Source organism: Antechinus flavipes, chromosome 4, assembly GCF_016432865.1.
Source record: "Antechinus flavipes isolate AdamAnt ecotype Samford, QLD, Australia chromosome 4, AdamAnt_v2, whole genome shotgun sequence".
Classification (NCBI taxonomy): domain Eukaryota; kingdom Metazoa; phylum Chordata; class Mammalia; order Dasyuromorphia; family Dasyuridae; genus Antechinus; species Antechinus flavipes.
In genome coordinates this window covers 293,452,955-293,475,957 of record NC_067401.1, presented here as the reverse complement: position 1 = coordinate 293,475,957, position 23,003 = coordinate 293,452,955, and the positions used below count along the sequence as shown (strand labels likewise).

Below are 23,003 nucleotides of genomic sequence, written 5' to 3'. Positions count from 1 at the left end.
AAAGGATTAGAGTGTCTTCTCAAAGGATTTTTATTCAAGTATTTATTCTGGCACATTCTCTTCAATATCAACTGCCAACAATTGGTAGCCCAATTTAATTTAAACAATTAACATCAAATAACTTTTACAAATGGATATGTATTCAGCAAGAAGAGAAACAGACATCTCTCCATAGCAGTTAGAGGCACACTCTCCTCTAGACTCAGTCTTTGGGGAGCATGAGTTTAAAATTAAAGCTGCTATTTATATATATACATATTACCATCATCAAATTCACTTCCAAATTCAGCCAGCTACATCTGTGTCCTGTCTTAGCTACTGCTGGACACAGATCCTACTGTGAGGGCTGCACTGATGCCTTGACTTAAAACAAACTTTGATCTTGACTTCCATCACTAGAACTGTGGTGACTTGCTCTCCCAACTTTATCACAAAGATAAAGCCAAATCCAATACTCCCTCATCTAAAAGTGGAGGACAGGGCAGGGGAAATCAAACACATATAAAAAGGGGGAAAAGAAAAGCCATTCATGGGCTTAGATGGGTAGATTAAGACTTAAGGCTTTTCTCTCCCCACCTAGAGGCATTCAAAAGTATATCTTCCCTCACTTATAATCAAAGAAAGGAAAAAGAAAATTAAAAACAAAACAAACATACAAAAACCATCTTTGTCAGTTAGTGCCTTTTGAATGTATTTTCTGTTCCAGTTCAGTAGCTCCTCTTTTTAATATAATATCAGAAACAATAGGAATTGATTCAATCAAGCATGATGTATATGTTCACAAAAGCTGAGATAGGCCAGACACTCTATACACACTATATATATATACTCACATAAGTATATATTGTCTCTCTCATTATAATATAAATTCCTTAAGAATAGAATCTATTTATCACTCTTTTCTTTTTTTATCCATTAGTTAGCACAGAACTTCACATATAGTAAATATTAATAACTTGTTAATGATTGATTGGTTTGATAATAGGACAGTCAGGAAAGGTGGTTATCTCTGAAACCAATGGAGGAGAATATATGCAATGTAGTGAATTGATTGATCAACAGTGTCAAATACTGCAAAGCAGTCAATTAGAATAAAGACTGGAGGGAAAAAAAAAAAGGTCACTGAATTTTATGATTAGAGAGGCATAGGAAAGATAGCAAAGTATCAGGAAAAAACACACCCAAGATTTACCCCACAACTCCTCCATACAAATCTAGAAAATGTGCCAGATGAAGTTCTGATTAGTAAATTAAAGAAAAAAAAATCACAGTGATCCATTCTTCCACTCTAGATGAGCCAAGGGGAGACAGAGAGATCAATGAACACTGGGGATGCTGTAATGTAGGAAAAGAATGGGGGAAGAGAAGGATGGGAGATGATTGGGGAGAGAAGGATGGGGAGATAATTGGGGTGGGGGAGAAGGAAAAGTCCCTAGTCCAACACAAAGGGACACAAATTTGTTCAGAGTATATAAAGAGGTGCCAATTGGCATCTCTGTTCCTCTTTACCCAGTTCCCAGTCACTGATTCAGGGTAAACTAAGGAGGAGAATTGCACTGATGGGTAGCATTCCAGATAAGGAGGACATAGACTATGTACCAAGCAGTGAACAAATTCAGAAGCAAGCAATAGCTATTTGTCTCTAATCTTAGGAGTGAAGCCTCAGGAGACTTCAAAAGGGTCTTACTTCCAGCCCACAAATTATTCTGAATTCCACAACAGAATAAATAATGTTATAATACAAGACCAAAAGAGAATTTGCATTTTTGTCATTCTGCATTGTCAAGAGATTTTTTTCTTTGCAAAATATTTTTTTAACATTTGTTTTTAAAATTTTTGAGTTCTAGGTTCTCTCCCTTGTCTCTACCCACAATTCAGAAATTACATGTGAAGTTATGCAAAACATTTCCCTAAAATTCAAGATGTGAAAGAAAATATAGATCTCCAACCCTAATGAAAATAAAAACCCTCAAGAAAAATTAAGTTAAAAATTTATAGAAAGGAATAGAGAATGTTTCAATCTGTATTCAGACACAATTAGTTCCTTCTCTGGGTATGTATAGGATTTTTCATAAGTACTTCAGAGTAGTTGTGGATGATTATACTGCTGAGAATAACAAAGTCATTTACAGCTGGTTATCCCAGAACATTGCTATTATTTTCTATATAATATAATTCACTTTGCACGGAGGACTTTCCATGTTTTTTTTTTTTCCCTGAGAGCATCTTGCCCATCATTTCCCAGAGAACAATAATATTCCATCAGAGAAACTTGCTTCATTTTTTTTTTTTTTTACTGTCAAGAGATTTCTTGCTGGTTGATGGTGGTTGATGATGGCAGACTTCTAATAGAGCTCTAAATAAGGGAAAGAAAACATATATTTTGTTTAGACAAAAACCCAGATCAGAAACTTTCAGATCCTAGAGCAAGGGGTTAGTGATAAAACTTTTCTCTAAATCAAAATATTTTGGAAGCATTTAAAGTCTACAAATCCCCCAGCCTGAACCATCCTAGAGATATTGGAATAACACTTTTGAGAAAACACTGTTTTCAGAGCAAGGCACAGCAAGACTCAACACAGAAACCCCCCCCAAAAAAAAAGAAAGAAAATTACTTCAAAATATCTACAAAGCCTGAAAGAAAAATGCAGAGGCACTGATAATTAAAATGGACCAAATAGAAGATAATAGTTTCATGAGACAACAAAAAATATTAAAAGTGAAGCCAGAAAAAGAAAACTAGGAGAAAATGTTAAGTATATCATAATAAATACAAGTGATCTGAAAACATATTGAGAATAAAAATGTAAGAATCATTGGACCATCTATTCTAACAATCAGACAGAAGGAATTTATGTTATGATTACACATGATTTAGCAGTCACCAGTCAACATTTAAGTGTCTAATACATGTTAGACATTGTGGTAAGCACTTTGTCTAAAAAGAAAGGCAAAAAGCATTCCCTGATCTCAAGGAAGTCATGATCTAATAAGAGAGAAACATGTAAACAGCTATGTACAATCAAATTTTCTACAATATAAATTAATACTATCAACAAAGGAACAGCACAATAATGATCAGAGGAAGGGCAGAAAATAGAATTTCATTTTAGACTTGGAGAAAGCTGGGTAAGTAAGTATTAAAAAGTGGAAATTTTAGAATATATTATTCCAAAAGACTAAGGATATAGGCTTAGAGTCAAGAATAATACCCAGCAAAACTGAATATAATTATAAAGACTAAAAAGTCTGAGAGTTGTAATTCTGATTAACACAATAAATAATTATGATTCCAGAGAACTCTTGACAAAACATGTTCCCCATCTGATAATAGAGAATTGGACTCAGTACAGATTGAGACATGTTCTTTGATTATAGAGAATGGGGAAATTTTTTGTGTTTGAGTATAAGTGCTTTTTATAGGAAATTTTGTTTTTCTTTCTCATTTGGGGCAGAAAAAGGAGAGAGGGAAAGGAAGTGGATTTTTGTTAATTAAAAAAAAATTTCGTTTTAAGGAGCAACTAGGTGGCACCACAGTGGATAGAATATAGGCCTTGGAGTCAGAAGGATATGAGTTCAAATCCAATTTTAGACCCTTGGCACTTACTAGCTGTGTGATCCTGGGCAAGTCATTTACCACTGTTTTATAAAAATAATGATTGTCATTGATCCTTTGAAAATTTAGTTTCATTGTAGTAGTGAAGGCAGGATCTCAAGGATTTAAGAAAATGAATCTTACGAAGTGGTAGTTTTAGGTACTATTTCCTGAGATTTCACATAAAAGGGCAGCAAAGAAAAGGATGATAAGTTAGTAGTGTCAAAGAATGCTGTTCTCTAGTTATCTTCTTGCTTTGTCTCCTCTGAGAGACATAGCTTCTATACTAGATTGGTCCAAATTAGCTAAGTTGTCCATTAGCTTGTCAGTTCCAGACCTACCATGCTACCTAAAACTCTCTAGGCCTTCTTTATTCAATGTCATATGTCATCATCTATAGCTCTTTAAATATTAAACCATTCTTTAAAACTTCATTCAATTGCCCTATAGTTGCATTTGCTATCTAATGACTTCCCAAACTGAATGATTATACTCTTTTTTGAATTTTGAATTCCAATTATTTCCCTCTCAATCCTCCCCTACCCACTGAGAAAGCAAGTGAAAATTATATCCCTTATATCTGGAAAACCATGCAAAATATATTTCCACATTAACCATGTCACAGAAAGAGGGGAAAAGGGGGAAAGTGGAGGGGAAAAGGAAGGAAGGAAAGAAAGAAGGAAGAAAGGAAAGAAAGAGAAAGAGAAAAAGAAACTAAGAAACAAAGAAAGAAAACTATACTTCAATTTGCATTCAGCTTTCATCAGTTCTTTCTTTGAGAGTAGATAGCATTTCTTCATCAAGAGTCCCTTGGAATTGTCTTGGATCATTGTATTGATCAGAGCAGCCAATTCTTTCACAGTTTTATCATTACAACTTTGCTATTATTGTGTTGCTGTACTTTGATCTCCTGGTTCTCACTTCTTTGTGTTGGTTCATTTTGCTCGTCATGGCTTTTCTGCAACCATCCACTCTTCATTTTTTATAGCACAATAATATTCTAATACAATCTTATGCCATAACTTGTTCATTATTTCCCCAAAGATGAGCATCCCTTCAATTTCTAATTCTGTGTCACCACAAAAAAGTGATTTTTTTGTACATTTAGTTCTTTTTTCTTTTTCTTTTATGTCTCTGGGGTACAGACCTACTAGTGATATTTTCTTGTCAAAGGATATGAACAATTTGATAGTCCTTTGAACATAGTTCCAAATTGTTTTCCAGAATGGTTGAGCCAATTCACTGCTCAATCAATAGTTTATTAGAAGAACTATTTTTCCTCATCCCCTCCAGCATTTAACATTTCTGATAGGTATGAGGTGGTACCCTACATTTTTAATTTGCTTTTCTCTAATCAATAGTGATTTAGAGCATTTTATGACTATAAATGGCTTTAATTTATTCTTCTGAAAACTATCTGTTCATATGTTTTGACCATCAATTGGGTAATGATTCTTTACTTTTATAAACTTAACTCAGTTCTATTTATGAATATATGTATATACACACATTGATTTACATGTATGAGAAATGATATCAGAGAATCTTATAACAATTTTGATATTACTATGGTATTTTAGCAAAATGTAGTTTCCCTGATTATCTCTTTAAGTTAGATCTATTTTTTACTTGTCTGAGATAATTATTACCTTTTTTTTTTTACTTTAGTAAAATAATAGATTCTCTTCATAGCTCTGTGTAATGAAATCCCTTTATTTAAACTCCATGTGTCTTTGTTTCAGGTATATGACTTAAAAACAACATATTGTTGAATTCTGATTTCTAATTCATTCTACCACTTTCTTCTGTTTTATGGGTGAGTTCATTCCATTGATATTATCTTCATTTATTCTTCTAACTACTGCCTTTCTTTTATTATCCCTTCCCTACCCCACCCCATCCACATGCTCTAACCCATGATGCCCTGTTTATCTCTTATCCATTCCCCTTCTATTTCCCTACAGAACAAGATAGATTTTTATACCCAACTGAGTGTGTGTGGGGGTGTTCTACCCTCTTTGATCCAATTCCTGTGAGAGCAAAATTCAAGCATTGTCCACCACTCTAGTGTTTTCTTCTTCACTAAAAAAAGCTTTTCCTTGCACACCACTTTTATATGAGAAAATGTTTCCCATTCTACAGTTCTCTTCCCCTTTCTCCTAGTACAACCCTCTTTTTCACATCTTCATTGTTTTAGGTCATTCCAACATAATCAACTCACACTCATGCACTTGCCTCTGTAAACTCCTTCTAAATGCCTTAAAGTTCTTTGAAGTTACATATAGCATCTCCTTATATAGAATGTAAGCAGTTTTCTTTCATGTTTATCTTTTTATGTTTTTCCCAGGTCTTGTGTTTGTCAAATTTTTTGTTCAGCTTTGATTTTTTCATCAGAAAATTTCTATTTCATTAAATTATTTTTTATTAAAAATCAATTTTCACCCTAAAAGATTCTATTCGGTTTTGCTGGGTAGGTTAATTTTGGTTGGGATACTAGTTCCTTTGCCTTCTGAAATATCATATTCTAAGTCTTTTAATGGGAAAGCTACTAAATCTTCTGTGATCCTGACAGTAGCACCATGATATTTTAATTATTTTCTTTCTGGATGCATGAAATATTTTCTCCCTCAATGGGAGCTTTGGAATTTGACTATAATATTTCTGGGAGTTTTCATTTTGGATCTCTTTTAGGAGTTCATTTGTGGTTTCCATTCATTTCAATTTTGCCTTCTGGATCTAAGATATTAGGACCATATTCCCTTATAATTTTTTGAAAGATGATATTGTAGGGCCTTTTTTATTATGGCTTTCAGTGATTTTAAATTTATATCTCCTTGACTTATGTTCCAGTTTTTTTTTTCTCTTGAAATATTTTACATATTCTTCTATTTACATATTCTTGTTGTACTGTTTCTTGATGTCTTGTGGACTTACTGGCTTCCACTTACCCAATTCTAATTTTTTGAAGAATTTTTTTAGTGAATTTTTGTACCTACATTTCCATTTACCCTATGCTATTTTTAAGGAGTTCTTTTCTTCAATTAATTTTTGGAAGTTTTTAATACTTAAATCAATTTTTAATATTATTATTTTCTTCAGAAATGTCTGTGCCTCTTTTGCCAAGCTTTTAATTCTATTTTAATTTTTTTTATTTTATCACTCTCATTTCTTTATCTACTCCATCATTCTTATCTCTTTAATTCTTTCAGGAATTTTTTTTAGGGGCTTGAATCTAATTAGCATTTTTTGAGCCTTTACTTATGACTTTTTAAATATTGTTGTTCCTTTTTGAGTTATATCTTGGTCTTCCCTGCCACTGTAGTAGGTTTTTTTTTTTGTTTTTTTTTTGTTTTTTTATGGTCAAGTTCTATTTTTTTGTTGTTTGCTGAATCTTTTGGCCTATTTCTTGATTTTGAAGTTGTTAAAGTTGGGCTTAGGTCACCTTGAGGCAGGAAGGCATTGTCCCAACATTCAGTGCCTCTTTTTTTATAGCTAGTTCTGGGGTTCCGCAAGTTTTCTATGCTTTCAAATTGATATGATCTGGGGACAGATGTGGTTATTTTTCTCCCAGTCTGAACTCTAGTCTTTACCTAGAAAGGACACTGCTCCCCTGTAGCCACAGGTGCTAGCATTCTTTTTGGCCCTGGAAATTTGACCAGATCCCCTATTCTTCTGAAGTGAAAAGCGATAGCACTCTTTTCTGCCTTGTAACTGCAACCCAGAATAGCAAATGGATAAAAATTATCAATTTGTGCCAGATGCACCTAGAGCCAACAACCAGTTACCTGGAATCTCTTTCTGAGATTTCTGAGAATCTCCCATCTCTGGGCTTATGGCACCGAAAGCTGCTACTGTTACTATTCCAACTGCTTCCAAAATCTACTCCTGGTACTGCTGCATGATCCAGATCAACCTCCCATCCTGATGTCAAAGATCTTTCCTGTCAACTTCCTAAATTGTCTTAAGCTAGAAAAATGTCTGACTCTGACTTTTCATTGGCTCTGCCTCTCCAAAATTTTATTTTACAGTTGTTTGGAGGTGGATGTTGAAAGAGTACACTTGGACTGCTGCCTATACTCTGCTGTCTTAGAATACTTTGGCATGGAATACTTCCATACATAAAGTAGAAAACTAAGTCATTTTCTACAAGTATTTTTGGAGATGGCAGTAATATGGTGCATTTGGAGCTTAATAAGAGAAAAGTTTTGGAATAAACATGTGTAGAATGAGCTAAAAACAATGGGATAAATAGTTATAGAATTGTCATGTAGCTAAGAAGTGCCAATAGAAGGACTATTGATTTAGTGACTCAAGTTCATAACCTCAGCATCTTCCCTTGACTCTTCAATTTCCCTCATCCCACATATCCAGTATATTGCCAAATCTTTCCATTTTATTGCCACAATATTTCTTGCATTTAACTCCTCTTTATTCAGACAGCCACCACTTTAGTTCAGATCCTTATCACCTTTCACACAAGTTGCTGAAACGGCTTCCTAATTGGTCTCTCTGATTCATCTGTTCTCACTTCACTTTGTCTTCTACTCAGTTCCTTAAGTTTTTCTTTTCTTTAAGTGCAGATCTGGCCATGCTACTCCTCTACTCAATAAACTCTAGTGTCTCTCTATTGCCTCTAGGTAAAATATAAATTCTGTTTAGCTATTAAAGCCATTCACAACCTTGACCTATCTTTTCATCCCCATTGCACATTACTTCCCTCCCACATCTTGCAATCTAACCAAACTGACCTCTGTTTCTTCACACAAAGCACTCAGTCTCCAATCTCTGCTTTTTCACTGACCATCAACCTCTCATTCTTGGAATGTATCCTCTCCTTATCTCTACTTCATAAAATTCCTTTCTTAGGTCAAGTCAGAGTATCCAAACAACTTCTATAAAATGCATTTCCTTTTTCACCTAACTGCTAGTCCACTCTTATTTATAACTATGTTGCATTTAGCGACCTTATATTTATTTGAAGTCATTTTTTAATTTATTCAGTACACAAATACATGTACCCAAATATGTATCAATGTACGTTTTTTAAATTTTTCTCATTGATTTTGTGAATGAACTAACTGATCAATTTGTAGTTATTTTCTAAGTTACATTTTTTAAAAATAAGGATTCTTTTGACAAATTAAGTTGGCTAGTGATTTTCTCTTGTATTTGTTTTTCTTTAGCTTATATACTTAATGTTCCTGTTGTGAGATTATGGAGAACTTGTTAAAAATAAAAAATGTAAGGACATCCAGCATATTCTAAAATATCCCAATTCTAGAAGTTGACAAAGAATCGTACCCTCAAAATCATCTATATTATTGATTGGAGGAATCGGGGACAAAAGAATAGATTGGGGGAAGGGATTGTGACGGTTGTTTTTCAATGCTTGAAGAGTTATCATATGGAACATGGTTTGCCTTATCATGGTTGGTTCCCATGGGCAGAACTGGGAGCAATGGATGGAAGAACCAAAGAGGCCTATTTAAGAATAAGATAAGGAAAGATATCTTACCTTTTAGTACATATCCAAAAGCAGAATGAATGGATTTAGAAAGTTCCCTTTCACTGGAATTCTTTACACAAGGCTTCAATTTGTTACTCACTAGTTGGATATGCTATAGGAACAATTCTTATGTATGTACAGTTTGGACTAGGTGGCCACTTCTGTCCTTTTCAATGAGGACATTCTGTGATTGATACTACTCCTAGACAAGGAAAGTGAAGCAATACTTGCACATGGTAAATGCATCACCGGGCCAATGAAGCCCACAGAAATGTGATCCAGAGGTGGTTAATCCAAGAATCAACACAACCATGACCATATTGCTTTCAACCAGCTATATTTCAGGGGATTCTCTTAAACTCAGTTTGCTGAGGAAGCACAGGCTATTATCAATTCTTCAGCAATTGATTCTTCAAGTCAACATCAACTTGATGAAGTGAGGGTTATATAAGAAAGCTCACCTTCCCATTTCTAACCCTCAATAATTTTCCAGGCACAAGATCAGGGGAAGAACTCAATAAAAACAATATAAATAAATATTTAAAATAAGATTTATTGATGAAAAGGACTGATAATTTAAGTAATATATCTTTTATAGATCATTGTTATGCCTTTGTGGACTTTTTTTTCCATGAGAAAATGAATAGCAACATTTGTTCAGAAAAAGCAAAATGTGTTCTTTCCTTCCTTATTATTTTTATTGTTCAAAGCTTCTTTTAGACTATAATGTGGCATTGTGTATTTGAGTTGGGGGAAAAAATCACTTGTCTTTCAAACATAAGAATGTGATTGTATACTATTGTTGCCAACAATGAGCTAAAGAGGTTAATGGATCACATATCTGGCAAACAGCCACTCTGCCTCCTGCTCAATATATTAAACAATACACATTCTGTTGTGGCTGAGCTCACTATTCTATTTGAATAGTTAGTAAATAACTTTAGTTAGATTTTTAAGTTCTTCCAGAAGCCCCAACAGTTTTTTGTCATTAATTATCTTTAACTATTGAAGATTTAATCTTAAAATCTTGGGTTCTGAGAAGTTAGGGATAGACTACAATGGAGTGGGGAAGAGTGGGTTTTGGTAGGGGTTGTGACGTATTTGCATTGTACACTAAACAATTCATTCCTTTATAGCACGTTTGCAGATCTTTCGTTTTCAAAGTGTGTCTAGTTTCAGTTGGTGTGTTACTTTTTTTTTCCTTGAAATTACCGTTTCGGGGCGGGGTTGGGGGAGGGGGGAGCGAGAAGCAAAGACCTAAGGACTGGAGAAGATATGCAAGTCTTTCTAGCTGTCCTAAAAGGGCTCTAACAAAACCCTGATTTAACAACCTAACCGGTCCTAAAGCCAAAATTCGATTCCCCTTTGCATTGTTTGACCGCCTTAAAAGGAAAAAAAAAAAAAAAAAAAAAAAAAAAAGATAATCAAAGCAATATAGTGATTCCTGTCCTACAGGGTTCTTTCTATATTGCAATTGTACTATGGAAAGTTAGCTAGAGACCATTAATACCGCATTCCGTTGCCTGCAATAGATGTGTGTGAATTTTTTATTTAATTTTATTTTTAAGCAGAATTCCCCCTCCGCCCCCAAGAGACAGCTTTACAAATGATATGCTACTAATATTGTTTTCAGAGAAACTTTAGTTGGGGGTCAGCAGTAGTGGCTACAGGCTGAAGGAGGTAGGAGCCTTAGAGATGGGGGAGGGAGACCAGCAATAGAAAAGTCTCCGTGGATCCGTTGGAATCATTTAAATCTGTCAGCGAGTAAATTAAATAACACACCAACACATGATTTCGCCGTAGAAACGAGGTGGAGATAAAGGGGATAAAGAGAGACCAACTGAATTAGAAACGTGAGCTAATCTCTCTGATTAGGCATTTTGGAGGGGTTAGGAGAAGACAAATCCTTCCTAGAGGGGTCGCTTCCCCACAGTGTCGGCAGTGATCGCCCCCTACAATTCCCGCTGAGCACCGCAGGGGATCTGAGGACAGACTCCGGCAGTCATTGCAGCAGCCGGGGAGCGCTCAGCGTTCTCTGCTACCACGGTCCGGCCCTCCGATGATGCCCTCTACTTGCAGCTTTGCTTCTACCTTCTTTCCCCCACAAAAAAGGAATGAAGTGACCTCAGCTTCAGTGATCTAGTCCCCTCGGACCTTTAGCTTTTCGGGGTCGTTGACTACTAGGATTCACGCACCTCCCCACCCCGCCCGGTAATCTCCATGCGCCCAAAGAGTCCTGCTTTGCCCTCAGATCTCCCCACTCGTAGCTTGCCGGCTGCTCCCTGGAGCTTGGCAGGCAGCGCCCAGGGTAGAGGACGCGATGTAGCTCCGCAGCCTCAGGTTCTCTGTCGCGGCTGCCGCCTCCTCCTGGTAAATTCTCCTCCTCCTTCTCCTCCTCCCAGGGCCCTGCCCTCCCCCTGCAGCAAGCTGCTCTTTCGGTGTCTCGGTGTGCCTGTGTCTCTCTTCTGGAGACACCTGCGCTTCCCAGCCCTTCTCCTCCGCCCTTTTTTGCTATTACCGAGCCGCTGTCTTTGGGGACCAAGGAGTCGTAGCAGCAGGAGAAGAGGGTAGAGGAGGGTTGGGGGCGGGGTGGGTGGGGAAAGACTTAGGAAGGGGTGTGGACAGCAGCCACTCTGCAGCTGGCCGCCTGGGACCCCGCTTCCCTCGTGTGCCCCTCCGAGTGATGGAGAGGAAGAGACTCGCTTAGACACGCACGCAGCTGGGCGCCTCTCCGGGAGGCGATGGTGGCGGCGGCCGCAGCTGCTCTGCTTACAAGAGGGAGCGGGCGGCGCCTGATTCAGCTCAGCTTTGGCTGTGCCACGGGGAGCGCCCCGTAAGCCTAGAGCTCGCTGAGTGGCTCTCGGGCGCCGGCTACAAGCGAGAAGAAAACCACCCAGAAGCTGCTTTGACTGTTGCTCTTTTTTTGAGAGGGTGGAGGCGAGATCTGGGAGGGCGCTCCTTCAGCTGTCACTGCGGAACAGGGTCTTATCCCCTCCTAGCGCAGGGTCTGGGGACAGCGCAGGGTACATATGCGGAGATGAGGATGCGCACCTTCTCTGGCGCACAGTCACAAGGCATTGGGAGAACTGAAACTGGGACTCCGGAGCCAGCTTTTGCCGTGTCCTAGCCGCGGTAACGCGCCCAGCTGCACCTGGCCTCTGCCTCTCTGGGAAGTGCAAGAAACGCATCCTAAACTCCACTACTTTCCTTCTCCCGCTCCTCCCACCTTCACTCCTCCCTCCTTTCCTCCTCCCTCCCTCCCCAATATTTCTCTGCCTGCGTGTCTCTCCCTGCTCATACATACACACATCACCACTCGGTCACTCACTGACTCACTCTCTCAGTCTCGCGCTCTGATGAACTGAATTCCCAATCTCAGAAACAAGCCGTCCAACTTAGGAGCTTGGCCACAAAAACCACATATTTGCCCTCCACCCAGACGACCACAGCATTAGTGAGTCCATCGCCCGCCTGCCGGTCCGCCTGCCCGCCTCCACCTCGGATTTCCTTCAGCGGCAGTGGCTCAGGATGCCCGGTAAGTGAGTCAGGCTGAGACCACTAAGTCTCTGCCAAGCAGTAGCTAGCTAGGCTGGGTCGGCTAGTTACACCATTCACCATCCCTTTTAAATTGGGGAAAGGGACAGTCAGGAGGGAGTAGTGGCCAAGAAAAATCCCGAGAGCTGAACGGGTCTTGTCGGCTTTCATTCCGCGGCCCCTTTTTGGAGGCTGGTCCCCGGGGGCGCTGCCCAAGAGAGGACTTTTAGGCAGGTTTCTCTGTGGCTCGAGTAACACAAGTGTAAGAGAGAAGGGCGTTACGCTGTGTACAGAAGGTACTGTTAGCTAGGTTTGGGGTTGTTTGAGGAAAGGTTTGCTTGGAGACTGATGTAAAAACATGATACCACAATCACAGTTGGGGAGTTTAGTGTCTTGGAACCTTTGTGGGTTATTTGCTGAATATGATTGCAGAGGAGTTTCGACTTCGGTTCTTTAGGGAAGAAGTGAATTTTCAGCTTTGAGGTAGAGGACAGGCAGAGGGCAAAAAAAAGAGCCAAATATCTTCACTCCTCACACACATATACACTCAACCACTGCCCACAACCCCCATTCTTCCCTAGAGATGGGATTGATGGCTGAAGCAATACCATTGCATTTTATTTTTCCTGTCCTCATGGATGCTTTGGGGAGAGTTGATTGAAGGGTACTAGGGCTCTGGCTCCTGTGACCTGAGGGAACAGCTTTGCTTAAGGTTTGCAGTAGAAGATGTAAAAAAAGGAACACCGAGTTTTGGATGTGTATGCATTTACCTGAGGATTCCCACTGAAACTTCCCAGTTTGGCGGGCAAGTGCTTCTTCATCAACTCAGGAGCCACCTGACCCTAGTTGTCCCTAACACGCTGGCGGCTCGCTCTCTGCAAGTCAGCCAGACATTTGCTGTTCAATGGAGGGTGCTCCACTACCCTCGAGAGCCTTTACTCACTCCTACTTTTAAACATAATAATAATAACAATGCCAGTTTCTCAGGAGAAAATATTGATCCCTTAAGGGTAGCTTTAATATTTGCAAAGTGCTTTAAATCAAATTACATCAAGAATACATTTAATTGCGCTGTAACTCCTCTCTGATTTATGTGAACTCTGCTGAGTAAATATCAAAAGGGACAAGTTGGGGGCAGGGACTATAAGGCAAGAGTAGGGCAGGTCCCTTTTTGTGAAGGTTGTCCTTTCTAAACTACTCTACTTGATTTGTTGGCAGTAATCTAAAGCTAGTGATTGCTGTTGATTCTAAAATGGCTTTGCTCAGCAGTTTTAGTATTTTTCAGGGCTTATGGGGAACAACAGAGAAATGTTATCCAAGTTACAAATTAGTTCAAACATGATTCCTTTTGAAAGGAAGAGAAGATGAAAAAATTAGAAGACATTTACTGATACTGGGTAACAAAAGTTTTTTTTTTTTCCCTTCTATTGGATATCAACTGTCTCTTTGCCAAATTCCATTTTAGTTATCCAAATATTTCTTCCCTATGATTCATTAAAGAAGACAAAGTCCCAAATATATACTCTTCCTTTCCTCAGTTGTTTCTAAGATGTCCCATGTTTCGATTAATTATGGATTACCAGAAAAATCATCTGGTGCTTTTCCATTAAGAAGTTATTAGTTGGTTATTCAAGGTACCAGAGGATATTGTCAAGAAATCTGAGTTGTTGGTTGAACTTTAAGACAAGTTTGGAGAGCCTTAAAAGAAAAGGAAAACTCTACTGATATATTTCAAGTTACATTTGGTCAATTTTACAGGACTCTTTTTCAATGTGTATACAAATGAAACATAATGTTGCTTATTAATAATTTAAAGGAATCTTTTCAAATAGACTACTAAGCAGATTTCATGGAAAATTGTGAGGGTTATAGTAAATGGAAGTTCACAGCATGAGCTCAGATTACAGTTTTTTCTAGGTCAAGTATGACCTCAGTACTTAAATTTAATGTCTTCAATTAGAATGATCTGTTTATAGTGTTTTTAATATATGTGAATCAGAGTAATAGTTGCTAATAACTCAACTTAGTTACTTTTGAATGAACTACCTTATTGCTCCCTGAATTTTTATTCATTCAATGATTTTTTTAAAGTATCTATTATATACAAAGCACTATTCAGGGTGCTATGAGAGAATCATTAAAAGTTTTAAAAGATGGAAGTTTTTTTTTAAAAATTAATCTCTAGCCCTTTCCTCATAGAAAAATGCCTGAAAATGGGTTACTACACTATTTTGGGGGGAAAATCCTCAAACATTCTCCTTACTATTAAACACAGTAACTATCCTTTAGTAAGTGATTAAATGTTGAATGAATGAATACAATCATTCGTGACATATCCTATTCAATTTTGCTCTCTATATTAAATACATTTTATCCTTCTACACTTATATTATATATGATCCAGTTTCAGAAAATTAGTTATATTTCTTTGAAATTCATGTTTGTGCTCATTTTTATGATTCAAATAAATAAAAATTAAATTATTATGTATTAAATTCTGATTTAATATTAAAATATGTGATACTAAACATTTACACACAAACAGCTTAATCTGGTACCCATCAGACAATCTGAATTGTCACTGGTCCAAATGTGTCAATTGTTCTCATTTATGAATAAATTTGTGTTCTAGTTGCATTGAAAAATGAAGCTCTAAAGTTGAAAAAATTACTCCTTATCTTTTCTCATCTCTCTGCAATTTCAGAATGTGAATGTTTACGTAAGACTTTAAAGGTTATGCAATTATATGCTAATGAGTAATCTGATTTAATGGGTATTATTTAGTATTTGTTAGAGGAGGAAGTACTTACGGAAAACTAACAAGAGTCTTTGGAATCTTTCTTAACATCTTGCCTGTCAGGGTTGGCTCTATTCTAAGAATATCATTCATGAATAAAATTACTCTTCAGGGTAACATGAAAGTAAGAAGCACCTGCAGAATAGTTTCTTAGTTATTAGTATATATTAGGAACTTGGGGGAAGGGAAGGTATGGTAATGGTTTGTAACAATTATTTTTCAATTACTCCATATATACTATGAATAACAATCCTAGTATTGGAACCTAGAAGTGAAGTTATAATACAATTATAGATATACCACTGATTTGTTTTTCATCTTTTATAATTAGGTTTCTTCACAAAATTTTATTCTAGAAACTTCTAAAATTAAGTGATCACAGTTTCATTAGGATTAGTATGATTTAGTATGAATGGGGTTTTCTTTAAACTTTTGCTATTATTGTACCGGCTGTTATTAATTTTAAGGAAATGTAAGTACTTTCGGAAGAAAGAACTTATAAATTAAAAGTTGTAAAAAAGTATTCATTACAAATCAACCTTTTCCTAACTGATGGCCTGCCTTGTTAAAAGGGGAAAGAGAAGGTTTAAAAGTTTGTTTTAATTATATCTAATTTGTGACAAACTGAGAAATTCTGATATTGTAGTCTCCAGATTATAAAGCCACTACAGATAGCAAAAGTTCAATCACTCTTTAACAGGAATCTAGTACACAAATCTTTGTGGACAAATTTTGCTGACTCTTGTTCTCATCATTGCCTTGTTAGGATCAATCTTTGTTTCTATGGATTATGATGATATCTTAACCTTTAGGGCAGAAGCTCAATAAAAACAAGTTATTAAAAGCCACATTTGGAAATTTTGATCTAAGAACAAAGATTTCAGAGTAAATAAAACTCATCAAAAACATTGTATTGTCAATTGTGGGCTCCATGGTATATAAAATTGTCTGAATTTCTACATAATGTACAAGCAGAAGTTCAACAAAACAAAAGAAGATTGTAAATCTGATTTGCTGTTCAATTGAAGGGTTATTTTAGCAATGTTACTGTTGTTTAACATTTGATAATGTGTTAATTTTCCATTATCTATAAAAAGGCTCTAAACAAAGGAAAGACAGAAGCATAGAATGGCCATGCTAGAAGGGAATTTAGAGATAATCTAGTTCAGAGATGGCAAACATGGACTTATGTGCTACTAAAACATCTGTAGTATAAAGAACCAGATCAAAATGAAATTGGGAAATAGTGAACAAAATAAAGTGAATATAACAGAACATAGATAATGTTATAATGTAGTTTTCTAAGTCAATCTGCATCCTGCAAGGATCTTTATATATTATTTGATTTTATCCCTCCCCTGTGTGTGCAGTGTTTAGAGATGACTAATACCTCTACTGTGAGGGCATTTTTCAGGACTATTTATCCACCTTTGATGTCTACCTGGCATTCAATTCTCACCTGTAGCTCCAAACCATAGATGTGCTGCACCCACCACACTTGGGTAAAATCTTCTTAGCAGATAGGCTAAAACAGGTTGACATAGCCAATAGGCCTTAAAAACTACTAGTGAATAATGGAGATGTCTATTCTGGCAGAATAAGGCTATAAGTACAATTTGTTCCAGGTAGTTAAAGTAGGCAGTGGGGAGCTTAATGAGACATTAAAGAAGCCAAGGTCACCCAAGGAACCCACTCGTCACCAATTGTCCTAAGTTTTATCTTGGCACAGTGACTCTGAAACAGAGAAGGAAAATGATGACTTTTTCAATTCTACCTCACTTAAATCCAACTTGTCATTTAATATGTGATATCCTTGGTCTTCTTCAAATTTGTAGGACAAACAACAGTCCCTCCCCATTTCATTTCTATTTTAATTTAACACCATTGAATTCTAGTCTAATTCTCTCATTTCATTAAGAAAGAAGCTGAGGCTAAGATGAAAAGATTTTTGCCTGTGACAAGTTAGTGGGAAAATAAAAGCAAATTGATTTGAAAACCTTTTCTTGAGTACCCACTATATGTTTGATATTTGTGCTAAGTGCTGAAGCAATAAAGAAAAAAAAAATCATTGCACCTGTTCTCTTGGAGCTTACTTTATACTGGGAAGGATGTGGTGAAGAAGACATTAAGCACACGGATAAGATGCAAAGTTTACATCAAGTATTCTGCCTTCCTGTCTTCCCTGCATTCCTTGCCTTCCTTGCCTTCTTTGCCTTCCTTCCCTCCCTTCCCTTTCTTTCCCCTTCCTTTCCAATATTATAGTAATGGCAATCAAAGCTTTCTTACAACATGATTGTGGCACTGGTTACAATTCTGAAAAAAAGCTCTTACTTTTTGTTGTGAACAATTGATTACCTTTAAAGGTAAATATTTGGGTTGTACATGAGTTTGGGAACTCAAAAAGTATGGGGGACATGAGGAAGGGGTTTGCTAACTTTTACTTTCAAGAGCTAAGGTGACTGATCTTTAGCCTATAATGAGGTTTTCATAGACAAGTCATAATGAAGAAATGACACTATGTTAACTAGAGAATGAATAGAAGGCAGTAACCCTATAACTTAATGTAATCTTTAATTGTACTATACTACAGATAATTTCCTAAGGTTCAGCTTCAAGTTTTAACTTTAAGGACTGGTCCCATTTAGTAATTGTTTAATAGTCTAGAGAATCTTAAAGTAGTTCAAATGATATGGGATATTTTACATTCCCAATAATATCCTCATAATGCATAATTTTTACTGGGTCATAACATAATAATAATTCATCTATAATAAAAGTGCTTGCTGAGAAAATTTGCTGTGTCACAAAGTAAGATGGAACATTTACCCTCACCTTATGTTAAATGGTATTCTTCTAAACATTTCCAGTCAAGGTGAGAAAAGCTCAAATTGCTATGTAATGGTACAGGCTTTCAGATTTGGCTTATATTCAAATGAACACATTCCTTTAATTCATGGTCATATCACTGTGTAGTTAAACTCTACAAGGATAACATTTTATGAGTTAGAGGGTCTAGACATAGATTAGGGGTGGGGAATAAAGAGAGACTGAATAAAATGATGGAAAATTTTAAATTTAGAAGTTAGTGGCAAGAAGACTGCTTCTAATTATGGTTTTTATTTTTTTTCAAATCATATGAAAAAATAATTAACATTAAGTAACTGAATCTTTTAAATACTAATGAGAAAAAAACAACTGTGCTGTCATAAATATTAACAATCCTGGTATATGAGTACAATTTGGGGATCTATTTGGGTGGCTGTTAGAATGTCACTGTAATGCTTTTTATTATAATTCTAAATGACTCCAACTAACTAATTCAAGTTAATTAGAAGTTTCCAATAATTCTGGATGTGGATAATTCTGAAATAGCTAGTTCTTGTTGCTCAAGAACTACTAAACAAAAAAGTTTTTAAAAATGTGTCATGAATCTTTAATCAGGACTGTTCTACAATTGTAAAATTAATTTATTGGAAACCTTTACAACTAGAAGGAAAAAAGTTTTTTTTTAATTTCTTCCAGATTAGAATTTAGTAAAACAAGAAACTGGTATTATATCTAAATTCTTACACTTAACATTACTAGAGTATATTATTCTTCTGGATATCAAAAAAGAAATCTATAAAAGACCTGAACCATACTCTCATCTAATAACTGATTATATCCTCAAATAAAATCTCATTGTAGTCATTTTGGAGTTCTCAGATGAATTCTTAGTGAATTTCAAGTGCTTGTGGTACTAAACGGCTATAAAGACTGAATATAGGCCCAGTGATGGGTCATACATCTGTTATGTGAGAACTAGCATATATATGTTTGGAGAGACTAGATGCAAAGTACTGAATGTTTTGGCCATAGCAACTCTTGAAGACCATCTGCTAAGTTAAAAAGGAGTTCCAGTCTACATCAATAGAGGGAGTACTGGCACTGATGAAATGGCATCCATAAAAAGTAGCATAGTATATTGAAGAGAGATCAGATATTTACTAACTCTATGATCCTGGAAAAGTCATGTATCCTCTCAGATTTCTTTACCATATAAAGGGGGGCTGTTTATAACAGCAGTGTTGTTTTAAGGATTAAATGCTATTTTGCAAGCTTTACAATGAACTATTATGATTAATGTGTCGATTGAAAGCTATTTTCCCAGATGGAATTTGAAGAAAGAAAGATCTGAAAATAAACAAAAAGTTAATATTTGAATCTTACATTTAAATTTAAATGTGTTTTGGACAAGCATTCTGGCTACTTTTTTCTAACATTTTAGTTTTCTCATATAAAATAAAAGAAAGTTGCTTAGTTTAATTGTCTTACTCTGCTTCTAGTAGAAAATCATACTCACTGTAATTAAACAATGGCAATTTAAGCCAGAAGTTCAAGTTTCCTGTGGAATTGCATGTTTCTAAAGTCCGCCCCCCCCCAAAAAAAATGAATAAACATATAAAACAATAGGTAGCCAAGCTATTTTCATCACTTTTGAAAAAATTGCTTTTGTGTTTTTATACATGATTTTTCAATTTCAAGGAGTTGACCATTGTACTGTGATATTCCCTTGCTTGGTACCTATGGCAGTATTCTCTTGTCATGAGAAAAATGCTTCTAAGCAGAAAAGTGAAACTACAATTTGTTTTGACAGTTTATTGAAAGGTTAAATATTGATTAAATTGAATTAATAGAGTTGAAGACAAGAGATTACTTTTAAACGAGTTGCTGATCCCTTTTAAAGGGAAGGGAATGATAAATTTAATTGATTTCATATATGAATTATTAGTTTACTCTGATCAGTCATTTTGATTTTAATAGAATTTTCTCATTTAATGAAATTTTATCCAGTGTTCTGAGATGCCAAAGTTGTCCTATTTTCTCAGAGCTGAAATATGTTCAATAGGACAATAGGTCAAAGAAAATTGTTATTCCCAAAATTGCTTTAGATTACAAATCTTGGCTTTCATCTAGTTTGATGAATTCATTTTCAAGATGAGGAAACTGAGACTTAAGTGACTTATACAAGAACACACAGATAGTAATTTTCAGTGCTTAGAATTTAAGCCTACTCAGGGTCTCTAACTTTTATGACTTCAGAGCCTGTGCTTTTTGAATTACTGAGGCCAGTTTCTATTTCAGGGAAACAGAAACATTGAATGCAAAACAATGAAATGTTTCCATCGATCCTTGAAACTACTCATGCCCATCTTTTGTTTGTTTGTTTTTTTCATAGACTTTATCTAACTAGAATCCCTTTGCTGGAGTTTTCTTCTTCCCCCTAAATCTTGGTTAGACCAGGAGGCAGTCTGAGTACCTAGAAACAATTTCTATTTTCTTGATTTGTTCTTCCCCAAAGGAAGAATGTAGTTGGGGATGGCAGTGACTGTGACTACAACCATGAATCTGCACAATAAGTCTATTTTTGACTTAGATATCTGATTTCATGTCCCACCAGCAATTGGAGACAGATTTTTTTTCTATGTGGAGGAAAGATATGTTTTAATGTAGGAATATTCAACTAATTTTAAAAAAATATTTATTTTGATTCATAACCTTAAAACAAAGATAAATTATTATAAACAAGATAATTTTATTAAAGTATTCATGAAATTGACACTTAAATAACACTATTTTGTTTTTAATGCTATATTAAATCTTAGATTTAAAAAAATTCCAAACAGTGTATGATAGATTTTACTAAATGTTATTGGCTGCTTATCCTTTTAATTGGGACACCTGTCTCTTTCAGTTGGCTGGGGAGGAGAAGGGGGAACTAATTTAACATAATGTATTATTCATTGTTTCTTTTTCAAAGTATTTTAGAAAAATTAACTAACATTCCTTTTTAAAGTATACATTTCTATATCCATTTCATAAATAATAAACTAAAAAATAAGCCAGGAATAGTCAGAACCAGAGTCAGTTCTTGCTCTGTCCCATTCTGTCCCATTCTGAATTGAATTTCTTACACTTAACAAAAATTTGACTATATCATGTATTCTTTAGATTTCAGACGAGCCCTTGAAAGTGAGTTTAGTCACATTTTATATCTCGTTTCACATGAGTCTCAGTAGCTTTGCCTTCTTTTTGCTAACATTAGTACCATTATAGTTTCCCAATTTCTTATTTTTAAATTAAAATATGTCTGTTGGTCCTTATTGTCTTTCTAAATCATCCCTAAGCCATCACTACTCTGGCTTATATGTGACTTCTTGATTTTTCACTTTATATAATCTGTTTAATGAGGAGCTTCTTGTTTCTTGTAGTGCATATTTCTTGAGATGTTAAGCATTTGAAAATTCCACGAATATTTTCATATTTAATAGAGCATGGAATGTATGTATATTGACATGCTTTGGAAATAGTCACTATTCTTTTCATTATGATGAAAAGAGAAAAGAATGTTAATTTTGTTCATTTCCCCTCCTATAATACCTTTACTTAACCTTCACAGAGAACAAGGAGGAAAAAGAATGCATAAACTAATAATGTTCTTTTCTCCCTATTTATTTACAAGGCAAGATTAAGAAACACAAGCTCTAATTTTAAAATTATTGTGCATTTGAAAAATGCTTTTCAGTCATGCGCTAGCAAATCATTAATTCTATTTAAACAGGCTGTAGTATTCAGAAGAATAACTGCCAAATTTGTTGGGTCCTCTAACAAGATAATTAATTATCAGGTAATAGGAGGACCATTGGAGTGTCGGATGTAAAACAGATGGTGGGGGAAGAAAGATGAGGCAGTCAGAATGTTCTGAGGGGTGTGATAAGTCTTTTTAGCCAGTGCAATGAAAAGCCACTGGTATGCCCAATCTCCCATGCTTTCCATAGCTGGTCACTGCCTGTTAGTGTTTCAGTCAATCTTAAGTGTGCTGAGTTCCATCTCACTAAGCTTATCTTCATACTCCTCCTCTTCCTCCTCTTCCTCTTCATTCTCCTACTGTGGCACCTTTTCTTTCTCTTTCATTTCAAATGTTAACTGAAATAAATGAAAGGAAGTGGATAAAGGTCTCTTCTCATTAGACACTAAAAGTAATATCCGCATCTGAGGCAGGAGAAGTTGCCTTTCCCCTGAAGAAAATTCAACTAGTTGTATTTTTATTCTTGACATTGCTTATGACAGATGCATATACCACTCTTACAAGCATTGGCTCTCGTTTCAGATAGAGCTAAATGGAACGAACTGTTACAAGAAAAAATGAATAATTTAATTTGTAAATTTAAGAAATTGAAATTGAGATCCAAAAATCACCCTACTAGGAAGAAAACTTTGCTGAATCATTAACAAAAGAGTCAAAAAACAATGTTCTCTTTATTCATCTTTTCTTCCTTTCAAAGGGAATCAATATTTGAACTCTCTCCCCCTCTCCCTCCCTCCTTCCCTCTTTATTTCTCTCTCTCATCCCCCACATCCCCTACATCACATCAATACTTGGAATTGATATAAAAATGTTTTCAAGTGGCATAAGGGAAATGACACCAGGATCTAGACATTGGTACGTATATGAATGTTATGAATCCAACATTGTGGTTTAAAGGAATTTTTTAAGGAAACATATTCCAGGTTTCATAAAAAGAAAAGTA

At 35.8% G+C, this 23,003-nt stretch overlaps 1 protein-coding gene across 1 annotated transcript in view; it reads left to right on the top strand.

The window, feature by feature from the left end:
• The first annotated feature begins 11,693 nt into the window (after positions 1–11,693).
• Positions 11,694–23,003, top strand: part of HS3ST5 (heparan sulfate-glucosamine 3-sulfotransferase 5) — a 290,397-nt gene continuing 279,087 nt past the window's right edge. Inside the window, exon 1 of the mRNA XM_051997573.1 lies at positions 11,694–12,636. The gene's annotated coding sequence lies outside the window, so the exon portion shown is untranslated. The remainder of the gene's footprint in view (positions 12,637–23,003) is intronic.